Source organism: Sitophilus oryzae, unplaced genomic scaffold, assembly GCF_002938485.1.
Source record: "Sitophilus oryzae breed Bouriz unplaced genomic scaffold, Soryzae_2.0 scaffold_860_pilon_pilon, whole genome shotgun sequence".
NCBI lineage: Eukaryota > Metazoa > Arthropoda > Insecta > Coleoptera > Curculionidae > Sitophilus > Sitophilus oryzae.
The window spans coordinates 237,602-257,678 of record NW_022147484.1 but is presented as its reverse complement, the minus strand read 5'-3'; the positions used below and the strand labels follow the sequence as shown (position 1 = coordinate 257,678).

Genomic DNA, 20,077 nt, shown 5'->3' with positions numbered 1-20,077 from the left:
CAGAAAGAATTAAGTTTCAGAAATGTTAAAATATCCGAGTTAACTAAAAAGCGAAGTTGCTATTCATGAGCTTATTAAATGTTCTAATATTAAATAATGCATTTAAAATATTCTTGGATTTTTCGTTAATAAATACTGGTGTGGTAAATGGAGCAAGTAAAATCTCCAACACCGTTATTTGCATGTTTTTCAAATCCGCGATGCCTGCTATTCCATCAGTCGTTTCATAACAGAATATTCTACATCCTACATCTATGTAATTTAATATGTGTAGAGTGAGACATGTAACTCGTGAGATTTTCAGCAGTATATCAATAAAGGACAAAAACTGTATTGTTCCTAAAGGTGCGTCCAGACTTCGGCATTTTAGCCCGAACGAACCGAGCGCGCACGAACAAGCAGAACAAATAGGCCAAACAAAAAGCATTGTGTAAGCGACCGACAAAAAGGGAGATATTCTGTTTCTTTCTTCTACTGATATGGACTTCTACTGATGGCTCTTTTCGACTTCCGAAGTAAACATATTAGGGCCATCGTAAAAAAAGGTCGTCAGACACTGGCTCTAAATATAAGCAGGTAGAAAGTTTAGCTTCCAGTTATTACAATGTTTACAATATAAATTCCTCTTTTTTATTGTTACTGAGAATCTATAACAGTAAATACTTCGATTTTTATGAATGTTTAAGTTATTTTTACTCTTAATCGAGCTCTTAATTTTTTTAAATAATGTACCTAGTAGAAATGTAGTCTAATGGACCCTGTTTGAAAAACGTTAAATTAAATATAATCTTTAAAATACAGTTGTCCTCCTTGTACATGACTACAATACAACTAAAAAAAATAATTTAATAAAAAAAACAAGTGGTTGTAGAAAAACTTTAAATATGATTTTTTTTATTTTTTAACATCGAAACTCGAAGGTATAATAACAGGTATCATACCAACCATAAATAGAGTATGTCATATAAAAATGTTTTGAATTTTTTCTAGAATCGACCCTTGATAAAAAAAGGGACTAGATTTAAGTTTTCCTTTGATCCAGTCTGTATACTATTTCTTTGGATTTTCTGCACGTGTGCAAAAACTACACTAAAACACTATATCTTATAGAAAATAAAATATTGTGCGTTGAATTTGAGGGATTTCGTCTGAAAAATTATTAATTTGGAAGAAAACCGGCAACAAGCGACAGAAAATTGTAATATTTTAGTGCAGTCTACTGGCCGCAATGACCAACGGACGGCCAGTGTGCGCCGTATTATTTGATTTAATGATTTTAGAAATAGCAGCGGCCTGGCCGGTGTGACCTGGTCATCAGTGTGTTCGAGCTCTTAGTGCCGATGGATTTTTATCTTTGCGGAAGAACAAAGGTTCTTATTTTTAAATTGCCTGTATAATCTAGACAAGAATTAGAAGTACTTAGCTGTTATACGAGGGCATCTTTCACCCCCACTGACTTAATGAATTCCGCGAGATATGTTCAAAAACTTTTTTTTAATTTTTAACCAGGGGCTTCTTCGAGGGGTAAGCAATATTAACTATTATATTATAGTATTAATACAGTTATTTATAAAAAGATATCAATATATAATGTAACAGTCTCACACTGAATAAATATGTTGCTATGTATCTGATCGATAAAAATATAAAAATAATTACAATCAAATCAATTCTACATTTATCTGCCTGAATTCACAATCCGTTATTAAAAATACAAAACTAAATATATTTACGTTAGTAATTTTGGGTAGGTGGACTTATATATTCATTTAAATAAATACCAACTTAAAAAGGTCCTTATCGATTTATCCAATCTCTCAGTAATTGATTTCTGCTTTTGTCCCATCTTTATTTCTACTTCTATTACAAAAGATATTCGAATCACAGTAAGAAGAGAGTCAAGGGGAAGAAATATCATCTAAACCGTAATTTTATCATTTCCTATCTAAAAATTGTTTTTGCAGTTTATCTTTTTCCCTATATTCTCTGGAAATTGCATTCAAGACATTCAAATTTTATATACAGGGTGAGTTTCCTACGATGTTCTCTATGGTTATCTCGGAAACTACTGGATATAGAGAGTCATCGGTTAAATGGGGAAAGAATTGCAGTTTTGTGGGGTCATAAATATGCGTCTTTCAGATTTCTTAAAAAGTTCATGGCTTACTAGATATTTCGAAAAAAAATATTTGGCTATTTTTAATCTATTATACTTAATAATATTTAATCTGTTTTAGACAGAAAGTTTTCAGATAAAAGTTGTAGATAACCACATCTCTAATGAGTTTGTGTTCTCCGATTTTTTCTAAAGCCTGTTATTTCTGACATATGACACAAACATATGTTTTTTTAAACGGAAACCATAGTTAGCCATGACTTCATAAAAACCGCCATTTTTTAAGCTTTTCATCGGTATAAGCTATAATATGTTTTTTTTTTTCGAAAAATTACTGAGTTATAGCCAATTCTTATCATTTTCAAAAAATTTCACATAGTTAGCCATGGAAACAGGTCCATCGTCGTCGCACTCCGAAATGTGAAACTGTCACATCTAAACTTTGATAATTAAAATTAACAAAAATTGTAAATATGAATTTTTCAAATGAAGAAAAGCGTGATTATTGGTTCAACTTTTCTTGGCCACGTTGACCGGTGAACGTTACTTACGTTTTAACGGTTTTGAAGACCCATAATGAAAGAAATGCTAAAAATTATTTATAGGTCATAATTATGCAAACTCAGGGATAGGAAAAGGTGGACCAATTGCGTGGGCCTCCTCGATCACATAACCTAACCATTTTAGATTTTTTATGCGGTATGGTTAACAACAAGGTTTACAAAGGAACTTATGAATTAAGAGAGGCACTCAAAGAGGCGGTACGGGAAAAGTTTAATTAAGTCGACCGGTCGTTCTGTGAGACTAGCTAGTAATTCAGTTTTAAAAAGATGCATTTATGTACTCAAAACAATGGCGGATTTTTTGAACATTTTCTAAAATAACTGTATATTGTGATATTATTTTTTAAGTTTTACTTTGAGTAGTGCAAATTGTAAAGGACGTTTAATAATATAGTCTGTCTTTTTAATAAGTTATAAATCAAAACAGAATAAGAATACCATGCCAACTAAGTGAGATTAGTCAAGAAAGATAAGAATTGGCTATAACACAGTAATTTTTCGAAAAAAAATATATTATACCTTATGCTTATGTGGGGGGGGGGGTGTCATAATGAAAGTCATCATGTTGGAACCACTCTATTGATGCGCTAGTATTTTAATTTAACTTTTCTAACATGTCTTCAAAACCGTTCTCTAAAAAAAGGTAAGAACGTAAGTAAAGTTCACCTGTCAACGTATCCTCGAAAACGTATGGCCAAGAAAAGTTGAACCAATATCGCGCCCATTCACTTTTACACACTTTTCTTCATTTGAAAAATTCATATTTACAATTTTTGTTAATTTTAATTTACAAAGTTTGGATGTGTCAGTTTCACATTTCAGAGAGCAACGACCATTGAACTTGTTTCCATGCATGGCTAACTAGGTATGTGAAATTGTTTAAAAATGATAAGACTCATAAGGCTATAACTCAGTAATTTTTCGAAAAAAAAACGTATTATAGCTTATATGGCTGAAAAGCTTAAAAAATATGTTTTACATTTAAAAAAACATATGTTTGTGTCATATGCCAAAAATGACAGGCTTTAGAAAAAATCAGAGAACACAAACTCATTAGGGATGTAATTATCTACAATTTTTATCTGAAAACTTTTTGTCTAAAATAGGTTATAATGGAATTAGGGACAATTTTTAAAATAGCCAAAATTTGTTTTTTTCGAAATATCTAGTAAGCCATGAACTTTTTCAAAAATCTGAAAGGCGCATATTTATGACCCCACAAAACTGCAATTCTTGCCCCATTTAACCGGCTCTCTATCTCCAGTAGTTTCCGAGATACCCATAGAGAACATCGTAGGAAACTCACACTGTAACAAAAAGTTTGATTTTTGTTACAGTGTCACACAAAAAGTTTGTTTTTTCCATAAAATATTTATTAAAAATTTTGAAATACTTTAAATATAAAAAATGTTCATTTTTTAATTCTCCATCTAACAAAGGAATAACCCCCATATTATTCCTTGCGTACCAAAAAATCTAGCAAGAGACAGGCTCTGTGAATGGGTTAGGGGTGTGACGTTTCGGGACTGGTATGACAGTCCCGGAATGGAACATGCCAAGACAATCCTAGCAGGGCCATCCAAACGTAGAACAGATGAACTCCTAAAGGCTGGTAGGAACGGAGCGCGTACGCTTACTGCAGTATACACGGGCCACTGCCGGCTGAGATCACACCTACAGAGGATGGGACTGGTGGAAGACGCCGAATGAAGAACGTTATGTGTACCTGCCCCGCTGGGGGCAGGACCAGGTTTGAGGTGTTTGGCAAACTCACGCTAGACCTATCAGACCTAGAAGACATATCACCCTCGGACATAACGGCCTATGTTAAAAGGCTGGGTCTTGAGGATGAACTTTAATGCTCTTTTTCTATTAAAGGGCTTGTAGAAACTGAGCCACAATAGGCCCTCGCGGCCTCAGTGGAGGGTCCCACGTGGGACTCACTCTTAGTAAAATTAAAAATACAAATATTATTCCTTTGTTAAAATGAAATAATTAATATTCCATTTAAAAAATCGAAGAAAATGTATATTTTGTATTTTAGAAAGTTTGGCATAGAAATTTGAATAGTGATGGGAAAAACCGATTAATTTCAATAATCGAGTACTTGAATTTCAAGCGATTTCAATAATCGAGCGATCGCTCGAGCGAAATATCGTTTGTATTTCGCCCGTCGCTTGTTGTACTCGGAACGCCAAGCAGGAAGTTGCGTGCGCAGAGCATATATTCTTTCGGTGATGAATGGCAATTGGCAAATAGCAAGCGACGATCGATTCGCTTAATCGCATGACTTAGTTTATTTCAAAGCATAGTCGATGTAGGTCGTAAAATTTTGTCACTCGGATACTCAACGGATAACGTCGTATAAATTTTCTATCTGCAATGTATGTAGAAAATTCGCTCGGCTTTTTGTCGAGTATGTCACATTAAAATTGGATTTCAATTTATTTCATTCTGGGATCGCTTGCGTTTGTTGCTCGTAACTCGTCACTTGCATCGCTCGTTCATGATCGAGCGATGTCGGTTATTTCAATAATCGAGTACTTGAGCGAATTTTCGCTCAAATCCCATCACTTATTTTGAACACCTTGTGTGGGTATTAAGATTACGATAATTAATATTTATAGGAAAGTAAGTACAGACCGAGGAATGATGCATTTCTGCAGAGAAATTATATAATTTTATGTTTAGGGAGGCTTCTATATACTGTTTTTTTTTAAGTAATTTCAATTAAAAAAAATTTACACGTAAAAAAATTATGTTGAATATAGTATTTAAATAGTTTGTTCCTAGAAATATAGAGACAGTGAGGCGACATTCAGCCAGTATCTATTAATAATAGATGCCAAAAATCAATAAAGAAACATACAACTATATTTATTTTATTCGATAAGCTATGAAAGTATGTGAAATCGATGAAGGAATTTACACAATTTACTTTGCATAATAAAACAAATATTAGTGGAAATTAGCAAAAAAGTTATCGCTAAATACATAAAATGTTGTAATTTATAAAACTAAATTGTAATATGCATAAATGATTATATAACAGTAGTTTTTATTTCAAAATCATGTCGAAATTTCAAATTTAACAATTAAAAAGTTTTTAATATATTATGTTTATAAATATATTAATAGCATTATATTTTTGAAAATTATTATTAGATTATTGAAAAAGAATGAATATTGTGATATTGTCTGTCATCATTTGTACATGAACAAGCCCGGCAACGAATGAAACGCGGATAGGTACACAAAACAAGCAAAGATGACCAGCTGATAGTGAGTGAGCTGTGTTAGAACGCCGAATTTAAGTCTTTTTAGAAAAGACTTAAATAATTAAGAATATTTATATGTTTTTATAAAAGACTTAAGTCATCAAAAAGATTGAAGTCTTAAAGTTTTATAACAGGCTTACGTCAAATTTGTATATATTTTTATGATAAAGTTTTAACAGCAGCATTTCTTTTTCACACCCCTAGTACAGTACACACCTAGTCTTCTTAGTTCCTGAAACACAAGGCGAATTTTTAAATGTTGCATTTTTCGACCCTCTTCGTATGTTGGTTTTAGTTGCGCCATTGAATTTTAGTTGGAAATCTCTATGAGTTCGATTTTCACCTTTTCGATAAGTTATAATGGCTGAGATATGAGGGGAGTCGAAAAATGCAACAATTTCAATTTCACCTTGTATTTCAGGAACTAAGAGGGCTAGAGCTAGGACAAATATGTGTGTACCATTTTCAGTTTCATAAAAAAGTAGCAATGTAAAAAAAGAAACGGTGATATGGTAATATAGTAAATAGTCTGTAAAACACACGAAAATGGGTCATCCTGTTACAAAGTACCACAAAATTTAATTTAATATAAGTTGTGTTTTTATGTTCTTTATGCTTTGATGTTTATTCTTTATATTGTTGATTATATTTAGTTATTCTGAAAATAAATAGTTTTGTTTTAAGTGGTTTTATTCTCATCTGTATCTACAATAAAGTAATAATATGATATAGTAGGAAAATCGCTAATTATTAGTAATACAAGAAAATAAGAAAATTAATACTAACATTTAAAAAAAGGTATCTAGTTAAATTGCATTTTGATTGTCTTGACTTGAGGGTAATTATATTGATTTAACTCATTTTACTGACTTAACTTGCAGATCATCATGATTTAAGTAAAAAATAGACTTGTCATAAAAACGACTTAAATAACGTTTAAGTATTTACAAAAATGACTTAACTTGAAATAAAATGATTTGGTTTAAATGACTTAAATCACGAAGCGCCGAAGGCAGGAAAACTACCAAAGCTGTCATGAGTCTACTAACAGGGCAATGCAGGCTATTATAATCATCTAAAGCTAATGAGATTGACGGACGAGGATTCTGTAGTAAATCTAGGTAGTAACGTAGAATTCCGTATAAATATCGTAAGCCTATCGGCTGTCCATTGGGCAGTAGGCAGACAATAGACACAACAGTAGGCTGTTTGAATACATCCTATTTCTTCTGTCTCATTATTATATATATATAGTATTATATACTATATATAAATAACTCTCTGACATCTATACAGGGTGTCACAGAAATAAGTGCAAGTATTTTAACTGGTAGTATAGTCATAGTCCAACCCCAGAAACACTCTTATGCGGTTTTTTTCCGCGAAAAAAAATTTTTGAAAAATTTTTTGGAAATTTTTTTAGTTTATAGTTAAAAAACATAATTTCTTGATAATATGACAACATAGGTATTAGATTAAATTTACAAGAAAGAAAATCCAGAAAAGATCCAGTGTTTCTCGAAATTTTAAATAACTTATTTTGGAATTATTTGAAAAACGGTAAAGAGAAAATATGTTTCTTTTATCGAGATCTGCCACACCTTCTTAAAATACTTGCACTTATTTCTGGAACAGCCTGTATAGACACATTTCTCTGTCTATATAGCTTATTATATAATAACATATTTTGCTATATTGAAAAACAATAAGATAAGTTAATAAAAAAGCGTTGGTATATGTTTCCATGTAAATGGATGGAGAAAAACAGAATTTTCGCAAACCTTTTCTTATGTAAATTGTCGAGACTGTATTCATTTGCCTTCTCTCAATAGTCTAAGTTACTCAGAAGAACCATAAGAGTTCTCGCAAACATACTAACGATATGGTAATCGTGGAAGTTGAATAGTATAAAGCTTTACTTTATTTTCTTTTTTAACCCCAACTAATTTTACATATACCTTGTACAATAATAATAAATTCTAATTTGCAGGATTTTTTTTTTGTTAGAAATACTAGCAGGTATACCGGGTGCGTCTCATAAGTGGCTCACCCCTATAAGTTCTTTATTTTTTCAGATAAGAAAACGAGATTTGGTATGCTAGTATATGACATAAATTAGGATTGATTGACGTATTCAATTGCTTTCAGTCGCTTCCTGTTTCACCGGAAATGACTATAACTTTTGATTTTTGAATGGCACCCTCGGTATGTTTTTACTTTATTCGATAGAAAATAACACTCTAAATAGAATGACATATCATATGTCAACTGTTAACATTTTCGCGTATGGTTTATTTGAAATTATAACTTGCGGTTCGGAACGAAAATTTGACTCGAAATACCAAGTGTGTGGTATCAAGTTATTATTCGTAAAAAATGCTTTTTCCAAATATGCTAATAAGCCACCCTCGTTCCATTTGAAAAATTTGAGATATGATTAAAAGTACGATTTGAGCATTTTCTAACTGGCCAGGACAAGACACTAAAAACATTAGACGTATACATATTATATTAAATCTATTTTTCCAAGACTCCTTGTTTAAGAATTAGTGTTTTTAACATAGCCATGGCACTCACGATTGAATTTTGAAATACGATTTTTTATTAAGCGAGAATGTCAAAAGTTGACATATGGTATGTCATTCTATTCAGAATGTCATTTTCTATCGAATAAAGTAAAAAAATACGGAGGGTGCCAATTAAAAATCAAAAGTTGTAGTAATTTCCGGTGAAACAAGAAGTGACCGAAAACAATTGAATACGTCAATCAATCCTAATTTATGTTGTAACTAGCATACTAAATCTCGTTTTTTTATCTGAAAAAATAAAAATGTTATAGGGGTGAGCCACTTTTGAGGCGCACCCGGTATACTTTGGCAGCCTTAAATATTTAAGTATTTTAAGATTTATTACATTATGTATAAAAAAATATAAATATTCTAAAGTGGCAGGTGTAATTAAGTACGAAAAAAGTAATAAAATATACACCAGCTCCTGGACAGTGATGGCTTAGTTAGAAGACTGAAAAAAAAAACTAATCCATTTGAACTAGTGTAGTGAAAAGTGTTATCCAGTGCATTCTAACATAGTGCTCCAACAGAATTGACAGAACCAAAACTCCTATCATAGGATTAGTGTTTTGTATTTAACCGTAGCAAATTAAGTCAAAAACAATTTTTGATTGCTATACTAAATTACCCAAAGGTGATTTAAAAAAATTGGTGCCGGGAGGCACGTATAGCCGTCCATACTAAAATATGTTAATAAAAAGTTGGTAGGCAATTTTTTTAGTTTCAAAGTAAAAGAATTTTTCCAATTTTTTTTTATCTCAAAAACTGCGACATTGACTGAATTTGATGTTATTACAAATTTTGTTGCAAATATTATTCCTAATCTTAAATTGAAAACCGCGTTTCGCTAGCTACTGTAATTTTGGAGTTACGATTTTTGTAAATTTTAACCCTCTCCCATACCCCCTTACCAACCCCCCACCCCCATCAAAAACTAATGGCCAGACAGAGGGGCCGACGGACAGACAGACAGGCAGAGAGACACCATGAAAATATTTTGTATTTAGGTCGTTTATGACCCAAATAACTCCTTTTGAGTGAAATTAAAAAAAAAACTTTTTTTTGTCGATCTCAATTGCGTACCAGCTACGCAAAAGTGTTTTCAGATTTGTCATCCGACGTTTCGTCTTTTGACCACCATCATCAACTTTGTGTTTTCTTATAGGCTCTATATTAGATTTTTATACATCTAAATAAATAAATTCATTGCGATTCTAACAGTACACAACAAATTACACATAGTAGCGTTTAAATGTGTAAAAACATTAATTTGTAAAAATAATTTTTTCAATAGGCAGCTTTGCTGGTTGTTTGAAAGCAAAACGCGACATCCTCGTATCTCCTAAGCAATTTTGTAGTAAAGCCAAGAAGTCCTAAATAAACTAATAATTATAACCCTCCATCAATTCGTGCTGATTCATTTACATTTTGTATAATAGATACTTCAATTCCACGTGTGAAATACGTGGAATTGAAGTATTCCATTTAACGATCTAAAGAAAAAAATATGCTGCAGTAAATAAATATTGCGCCAAGAATTAAAATTCACCTTTCAAATAAAAATGACCCGATTTTGCTTTTACGGGTAAATTTTTAATGCATTTTCAAAGCGACGCGATGTTCAAATTTTTAAACTCTATTACAAAACCAAATCCTAAAACACACTAGCCAACTTTTTCCATCTATTAACAAAAACTTTATAATTCTCAAAACTCCATGAGTGCTATTTGATAAGCTTCTAGGTGTCATAATAGGAACTTTATTAGATAATTTTTTTTTTGTTTTTTAAAAAACAATTTTTTCTAATAAAAAACTTCAAATGATATAAATATTTTTTTAATTACTCCTAAGGAAATTTAAATTTCGTTAATTTTTTTTAATTATTACCTATGAAAAATGAGTTCTAAATAAAAAAACGTAAAAAATGTGAGACCGCAATGACATTGCATGCTGGGTCTTGGTCTTGCGTAAATCTTGCCTCGATCGGTCCTGCTCTTGGTATTGCAGATCTAACGCTAGACTTGGTCTTGCTTTTTTTTACAAGACCAAGACTAATCTCGCCAACCACTACATCTAACACCTCTAGCATGTTTTCAAGAAAAAAAACCCGCCACAAAAGTATAAACATTTTACATTTAATAAACTTTTAAACAAAATATTTATACCTCCTAACACGATAAATATTTTTAGTCGGTTAAGTTATTCTAACTCAGAGGCCTTAAAAAATAACTTCTTATTTTCTAGTTTTCTGTTTCAGTTGCAAAATGGCCAAACCTTTTTCCAAGGGAATAAATATTATTTAAAATTAAGTTAATTGTTTACTTCTGTACCAACAAGAAAAATTGTTAAATAAATAAATGCCATCATGAATAAAAATAAACACTATAACTTACATTAAAAAGTTTAAATTCCTTCTGAAAAATTTTCCCGAAAGTTCCATTTAAATACAGTCAACAACCACTCACTTTTATGTTATTTTTATCCCTCACAAACCAATAACCTAGTCTTTCCTTCTATTATCTTCAATTACTTAAAAGTCACGTGTGTTAAGTTAGCACAACCACTTTAAAAAAAATGTATGAAACTATGTGGAATAATTGCCGTAAATTAGCCGTAAATTTGCCGTGAAAACGAAAAATTTGCCGCTCTTCGCTAAGTATGTTAAATCGATGGTTGTGCTAAGTTAATATTAAGTTAGCACAACCACCATTTGAAATCAGTGAAAGAACATAGCTAGGAATTTTATAGTATAGCAGGAATTTGCCGTTTTTTTGCCGTTCTTAGGTACAATTAAAAAAAATATCTTCCGATCATTCTCTATCACCCTGCAACAAAAAATGTAATAGCCTCAAGGTCACATATTAAGTTAGCACAACCATTCCAGTAAACGTTAAGTAAAATGTCTGAAATTAGGTGGAACAATTGCCGTAAATTAGCCGTAAATACACCATGCAAACGAAAAATTTGCCGCTCTATTATTTGTTTACAAAATCGATAATTAACCTAAACAATAATGTTAAATTAGCGCGATTTTTCTTAAAATTTACTAAATGGGATCAATAATAACTTTTTAGTACAAAAGGAATATGCCGTAAATAAGCCGTGAAATCGAAAAATTTGCCGCTCTATTATTTCTTTATAAAATCTACAGGGTGATTCAGGCTTCCGAAAAAGCTCTATGTTAGGTTTTTGGTTTGTGAATTTCATTTCATTTTTTTATATAATATGGGGGCAATGGTAACGTACATTTTGAAAATATTTTTGTCAGCATACAGGGTGATTCAAACATATTTTCAAATTAAAGTTTTATATTTTTAAATGGGATACTATATATTTTTATAGCTCAGTGGATTTGCCACTAAATTTCTGTTTCAAAATACCCCAATTTCATATACTATACCTAATGGTTTTTGAAATATAACCGTTTTTAAACTAAATTTATTGCTTATTTAAAGTTCTCTGAAAATTCAAAATTCGAAGAATTTAAAAAAAATTTAACAGGATGTACTGAATAATAGTGCCTTCTTCAAAATTCGGTCTTCCAGAATTTGCAATCTTCTTTGATATATACAAGGTGAGTCAAAACTAAATGTTGTATTTTCATCTACTATTTTAAATGGAACACCCTGTATTTTGTGTCATAATCGAAATAAAAGAGCGGCAAATTCTTTTACTTCACGGCTTGTTTACGGCATATTCCTGTTGTACTATAAAGTCATTATTGATACCATTTAGTGAATTTTAAGAAAAATCGCGCTAATTTAACGTTATCGATTACGTTAATTAAAAAATATCGATTTTATAAACAAATAATTGAGTGGCAAATTTTTCGATAGCATGGTATATTTACGGCTAATTTACGGCAATTGTTCCATCTAATTTCAGGCATTTTACTTAACGTTTACTGGAATGGTTGTGCTAACTTAATATATGACCTTGACGCTAATACATTTTTTGTTGCAGGGGGATAAATAATTTTCTTATTGAATATCGATACTCGGCATTAATAAAACAAAAAGATTCAACAACACCTTGTTCGATTATGATACGAAATACAGGGTGTTCCATTTAAAATAGTAGATAAAAATACAACATTTAGTTTTGACTCACTCTGTATATATCAAAAAAGATTAGAAATTTTGGTAGACCGAATTTTGAAGAAGACACCATTATTCAGTACTTCCTGTTAATTTTTTTTTAAATTCTTCGAATTTAGAATTTTCAGAGAACTTTAAATAAGCAATAAATTTAGTTTAAAAACGGTTATGTTTCAAAAACCATTAGGTATAGTATATGAAATTGGGGTATTTTGAACCAGAAATTTAGTGGCAAATCCACTGAGCTAAAAAAATATATAGTATCCCATTTAAAAATATACAACTTTAGTTTGAAAATATGTTTGAATCACCCTGTATGCTGACAAAAATATTTTCAAAATGGGCGTTCCCATTGCCCCTATATTATATACAAAAATGAAATAAAATTCACAATCCAAAAACCTAACATAGAGCTTTTTCGGAAGCCTGAATCACCCTGTAGATTTTATAAAGAAATAAAAGAGCGGCAAATTTTTCGATTTCACGGCTTATTTACGGCATATTCTTTTTGTACTAAAAAGTTATTATTGATCCCATTTAGTGAATTTTAAGAAAAATCGCGCTAATTTAACCTTATTGTTTACGTTAATTATCGATTTTGTAAACAAATAATAGAGCGGCAAATTTTTCGTTTGCATGGTGTATTTACGGCTAATTTACGGCAATTGTTCCACCTAATTTCAGACATTTTACTTAACGTTTACTGGAATGGTTGTGCTAACTTAATATGTGACCTTGAGGCTATTACATTTTTTGTTGCAGGGTGATAGAGAATGATCGGAGGATATTTTTTAATTGTATCTAAGAACGGCAAAAAAACGGCAAATTCCTGCTATACTATAAAATTTCTAACTATGTTCTTTCACTGATTTCCAATGGTGGTTGTGCTAACTTAATATTAACTTAGCACAACCATCGATTTAACATACTTAGCGAAGAGCGGCAAATTTTTCGTTTTCACGGCAAATTTACGGCTAATTTACGGCAATTATTCCACGTAGTTTCATACATTTTTTTTAAAGTGGTTGTGCTAACTTAACACACGTTTAAAAGTCATTTAATCTCAACGAGAAATAAACAAATGCATCCATTAATTAAAATCGTCCCTTAAGATCGAATCTCTCGCGATACCCGTGAGCGTTGCGACGCCAATCGTCCAACAGCTGAGTGAAATACCGCACGCGTCTTCTTAGTTGACCACTACCAAATTTTTAAATTCTATTAAAATCCTAAAACACGCTAGCGAATTTTTTCCATCTATTAATAAAAACTTTATAATTCCCAAAACTTCATGAGTGCTATTTGATAAGGTTCTAAGTATCATAATAAAAACTTTATTAGATAAATTTATTTTTAAAAAAATTACAAAACTGAATGATATAATTTTTTTTAATTACTCCTTCATCTTATATGACTCCCTTAAATACTGAACCACACTGAACCATCTAACTTGCGTATATCGTTCATATAAAGCTCCTTAATTTTTGTTGCAAGAAATCATTGCTTGCACTACTGCAGTGTTAACGAAAACCCTCTTTATTTGACGCGTTGAAAAATGTAAGATCCTGTTTCGTAATATTTGTAGATAATTTAACCGTAGGATTTACACTTTAGGTGAAACTATATTCATTATAATTCCGAAAACAAAGCAAAAGAAGTTGTTTATGTCTATCGTGTAGTTAGAGTTAGAATATACCTTTTTAACTTTTTAATTGCACACTTTCGTATTTGGTTAACACGGCAGACTAGCTATTACCTTTTGAAGTTGAGGTAGGGCATCTTCCATTTATAACTTATTGTCGCTAAGATTTTTACCCATTTTCGTACATTATTCAAACTCTTTGTTCAAAACCTTTCAGAAACGTCAATTTTTTGAATATTAGATATTTTCTGAATTACATCACTTTCAATCGTTTCGACACCTTGAAAACAAGAAGTTAAGTTAGTTTTTAAATTTGTTTGAGTATAGAGCAATTCACAATTTTAATGATAATAATAAAATCAAATACGGTAATATTTTGATGTTACCGATTTTTTTTACCGTTAGTTCTAATAGTAGAAAATCTATAATAGGGTAAGTCCGGTACAGATGCCCCACCGGGTGAGATGGCCACAGCGTGTAAACTTCTAATCATGTGACTTATCAGTTGCTTTCCGCTAGATACGGCAGTAGTTTACCTGCTGCTATTATGGTCTGACATAATTTGAATGTCAATAAAAAAAATGGGCTAGTTTTTACAAAGAACTGTTTTCATATAAGTACATGTTTTTTTACTGTCAGAGGTCGCGTAATATTATGTAAGTTTTTGGTATTTCATGCCATTTTATATTAAAATACATGCTTCGTGAAGTATCATAACTTCAAAAAATTAATCATATGTCGCTGCATTTTAAAACCTTGCGGTGGGGCATCTCTCCCATCGTATTGGGAGAGATACGACATAGAAAGCTGGTAAAGATGCCCTACTAATTCGTTTACTAAAAAGTAACTTTTTTTAATCATGCCTTCTGAATATAAAATAAAATGTTCTGAAAGCGCTCAGTGGTTTGAAAAATCATTGGCTGCTGCTTTGCAACCGATTAATACCGACCAAATGGGCATAAAAGCATAATGCATGTTTTTGGAATCCCTACAAGGACTTTGAGACGTAGGGGGGCAAACAACAACAAAGAAAAATGCAAGCATAGGGCCATCCTCAACTTTTGGATATTAGTTAAAAAAATAAAAAATAACCTTAGATATTTAACCAATATGAAGATGTATTTTTTTGCGGGGCATTTCTCCCATGTTGGAATTTATTTTTTTTTTTACTATTTTCTATTTTTTTTATTATTCTCTTTCTATTATATTATATACTTACTTATTATATTAGTATCTTAGTCCTATTATGAATTATTATTAAAGATAATTTAGGATTGCATCATTAGTTTCATTTAAAATTAACTACCAATATGTATTATTAGCCTCAAAGAAAAGTGGGGCATCTCTACCGGACTTACCCTATACCTTGGTTGAGATATTAGTCGAACTTTTCGAACAAAAAAGGCAAAATAATGTACCAAGAGAGTCTTTCTTGCAATCTAACAAGTAGTTCAGTATAGTTCAATATAGAACGAGCCCTTAATAAAAATTTTAAAAAGTGCAATCAATACTTGCAAGATCAAGACCATGACTTGGTCTTGATCTTGCTCTTGACTTTTTTAAATTGTTATTAAAGGCAGTTTCTACAATAAAAAACTTTAGATAAATAATATTATATAAATTAGTTGTAATAAATTAAAAGAATAATTTTGAACAAATATGAAAATTTTTATATCATATTTAATTATTTGAATTGTCTAAAAAATATGAGTGCCTTAACTAATAGAGCAATATTGGGTATGTTTCGACAAAAATATTTTTCCACGAATATGGCCAACTGACATGCTGACGGCTACCCTAAATCGCATATTTTTTGTAATACCTAGTTAATAGAAACTTTTTTATTTTTTTTTAGTTAATAAATTATAGAGGTTAGTGTAAATAAAAATTTCGTTATTTGCTTTTTAATTATTACCTATGAAAAATAAAATTTAAATAATAAAAACGTAAAAAAAATGTGAGACCGCATAACATTGCATGCTGTATCTTAGTCTTGCGTAAATATTGCTACGATCGGTCTTGCTCTTGGTATTGCAGATATAACGCTAGACTTGGTCTTGCTTATGTACAAGACCAAGACTAGTCTCGCTAATCACTAAATTTAACATCTCTAGGATGTTTTCAAAAAATAAACCCTCCACGACAGTATCAACATTATTTTCATTTACAGAACTTTTAAATAAAATATTTATACCTCCTAAAACGATAAATGTTTTTAGCTGGTTAAGTTATTCTAACTCAGAGGCATTAAAAAATAACTTTTTTATTTTTCAGATGCAAAATAACCAAACTTTTTTCCAAGGGTATAAATATTATTTAAAATTAAGTTGTTTACTTTTGTAGCAATATGAAAAATTGTTAACTAAATAAATGAATAAAAATTAACTATGTAACTTACATTAAAAAGTTTAATATTCCTTCCAAAAAACTTTCTCTGAAAGTTCCATTTAAATACAGTCAACAACCACTCATTTTTATGCTATTTATCCTTCAAAAACCAATTGTCTACGTTTTAGTCTCTCCTTTTATTATCTTTCAATTACTTAAAAGTCAATAAGTCTCATCGAAAAACAAACAAACGCATCCAATAATTAAAGTCGTCCCTTAAGATCAAATCTGTCGCGATACCAGTAAGCGCCGCGACGCCAATCGTCCAACAGCCGAGTGGAATACTACACAAATCTTTTCGGTTAACCACTACCAAATTTTTAAATTCTATTACAAAACCAAATCCTAAAACACGCTAGCCAACCTTTTCTATTAACAAAAGCTTTATAATTCCCAAAACTTCATGTATGCTGTTTGATAAGTTTCTAAGTGTTATAATAGAAACTTTATTAAACACATTTTTTTGATTTTAAAAAAGTTACAAAACTTCGCATGATATCATTTTTTTTTAATTACCCCTTAATTTTATAAGACTTTCTTAAATATTGAACTATCTAACTTGCGTATATTGTTCATATGAAGCTCCTTAATTTTACTTGCAAGAAATTATTGCTTGCACTACTGCAGTGTTAACGAAAAACCCCTTAATTTGACGCGTTGAAAAATGTAAGATCTTGCTTCGTAATATTTGTAGATATGACACTATAATTTAAACGTAGGATTTACACTTGAGGTGAAACTATATTCATTATAATTCCGAAAACAAAGCAAAAGAAGGTGTTCATGTTTCTCGTTTAGTTAGAATATACATTTATCTTTTTAGTTGCACAGTGTCGTATTTCGTTAACACGGCAAACTAGCTATCACATCACCTTTTGAAGTTGAAGGAGCGCATAGTCTTCCATTTATAACTAATTTTCGCTAAGATTTTTACACATATTCCTATATTATTCAAACTCTTTGCTCAAACCCTTTCAGAAACGTCCATTTTTTGAATATTAGATAGGTACCTATTTTCTAAATTACATCACTTTCAATCATTTCGACACCTTTAAAACTAGATTTAGTTTTTAAATTTGTTTGAATATAGAGTAATTCGCTATTTTAATGATAATATAATCAAATCAAATACAGTAATATTTTGATGTTATTTAGTTTTAATAGTATAGAGAATCTATAATATACCTCGCTTGAGATATTAGTCGAACTTTTCGAACAAGACTGGCAAAATGTGTTTCCAATTTAACTGGTGATAATGAGACCAAGAGAATCTTGATTTTCGTCTTAAATTTTGACAAATAGTTCAGTAGTTCAATGCATAATACTTGCAAGACCAAGACCAAGGCTTGGTCTTGCAAGTATTGTACTATTTTAAATTCTTATTAAAGGCACTTTCTACATTAAAAAAATTTAGATAAATAATATTTTAAGTAATTTTGTACAAACTATACTTTAAATAAAGAAACTGTGTATGACGAAAAATGTTATTTTTGAATATCTATTGAATCAGCATTGCTTCCTTTAAAGTTTTATGCAAAAGTCTGGAAGAAATTAGTTGTAATAAATTAAAAGAATAATTTTGAACAAATATGTAAATTTTTATATCATATTTAATTATTTGAATGGTCTAATACGGCAATATTGGGTATGTTTTGACAAAAAAAAATTACACGAGTATGGCTTATTGCTAACATGCTGACGGTTAAAATAAAGCGTATATTTTCTTGTAATAGTTAAGAGAAACATTTTTTTTATTATTACCTATGAAAAATAAAAGTTGTAAATAAAAAAAAAACGTAAAAAAATGTGAGACCGCAATAACATTGTATGCTGGATCTCTGTCTTGCGTAAATCTTGCCAGGGTCGGTCTTGCCTTGCTCTTGCTTTTGCAGATCTAACGCTAGACTTGGCCTTGTTTTTTGTATAAGACCCAGACCTCGCTAATCACTACATTATTTAACATCTCTAGGATGTTTTCACGAAATAAACCCTCCACGAAAGTATAAACATTATTTACATTTTACATTTGCAAAACTTTTAAATAAAATATTTATACCTCCTAAAACGATAAATGTTTTTAGTCGGTTAAGTTATTCAAACTCAGAGGCATTAAAAAATAACTTTTTTATTTTCAACTTTTTTATTTTCTTGTTTTCTGTTTCAGTTGCAAAATTGCCAAACTTTTTTCCAAGGGTATAAATATTATTTAAATTTAAGTTGTTTAATTTTGTAGCAATAAGAAAAATTGTTACATAAATAAATGCCATCATAAATAAAAATTAACTACATGTATAACTTACATTAAAATGTTTAATATTCCTTCTGAAAAACTTTCCCTGAAAGTTCCATTTAAATACAGTCAACAACCACTCACTTTAATGTTATTTATCCCTCACAAACCAATTATCTACGTTTTAGTCCCTCCTTTTATTATCTTTCAATTACTTAAAAGTCATTTAGTCTCAGCGAGAAACAAACAAACGCATCCAATAATTAAAATCGTCCCTTAAGATCGAATCTGTCGCGATACCCGTAAGCGCCGCGACGCCAATCGTCCAACAGCTGAGCGAAATACCGCACGCGTCTTCTCTGTGTTGACCACGCGCGCTCAATCTCTCGCGCCCGTCGGTGGCTCTATCGCTGGTAGCTCTAGGTGTCGGCGCCGCGTCTTCGCGTCGAGCCGGCCGTGAAACGAATGACGATCGCCGTCGTCGCCGCCGCTATGACGCGATACCGCCGTCGCTGGCGGCATCGCCATCGGCAGCCAGCGTGGTGGCGAACGTATATCGACCAGCAATAGTCCGGCTGGTGGTTGTATAGTAGGTCTGGTGATGCAGAGGACCGTAAGAAGAGTGGACAATTATGATTTGGGGATGATCTTTAAATGCAGATAGATTCAAAAGTTTTGCATTCCCTTGTTTTATATTGTACTAGCGTGTACCAGCGACTTCGTTCGCCTCGAATTAATCATTTGTAATGGTGATGATAAAGCAAAGCAAGAATTTCCATTAACATACAAACTGGATAAAATTTTCTCACATTTATGTCAGCATTTGAAAAAACAATATGGCCATATTATTATATAACTTGGTAATATTTGAGGGGTAGTTTCATCTCGTTGGAATTTGACTTTCGAAAAATCCGTTTGCCAAAAATAAGCTTTTTACGTCAAGCAGTTTAAGCAGAATCGTGGTTAAGAAATTACTCAACTTTTTGGAACACCCTGTATGATTTTCGAGAAACCCCTGCTTATCGAACTGCCTACACCCCACAGTCAATCCGTTTGCCAAAATTCATCTTTAAACGTCAAGCAGTTTAAGCAGAATCGTGATTACTCAATGGTCATATTTTATGAAACACCCTGTATAAATTTATAAAAAAATCTTAAAATATGTAAAACAATGTGAAAATAAAAATATATGT

General features: G+C 31.2%; 1 protein-coding gene across 1 annotated transcript in view; it reads right to left on the bottom strand.

The window, feature by feature from the left end:
• Positions 1-19,328, bottom strand: part of LOC115890300 (ADAMTS-like protein 3) — a 1,070,176-nt gene extending 1,050,848 nt beyond the window's left edge. Inside the window, exon 1 of the mRNA XM_030910476.1 lies at positions 18,955-19,328. The gene's annotated coding sequence lies outside the window, so the exon portion shown is untranslated. The remainder of the gene's footprint in view (positions 1-18,954) is intronic.
• Between the last annotated feature and the right edge of the window lie 749 nt (positions 19,329-20,077).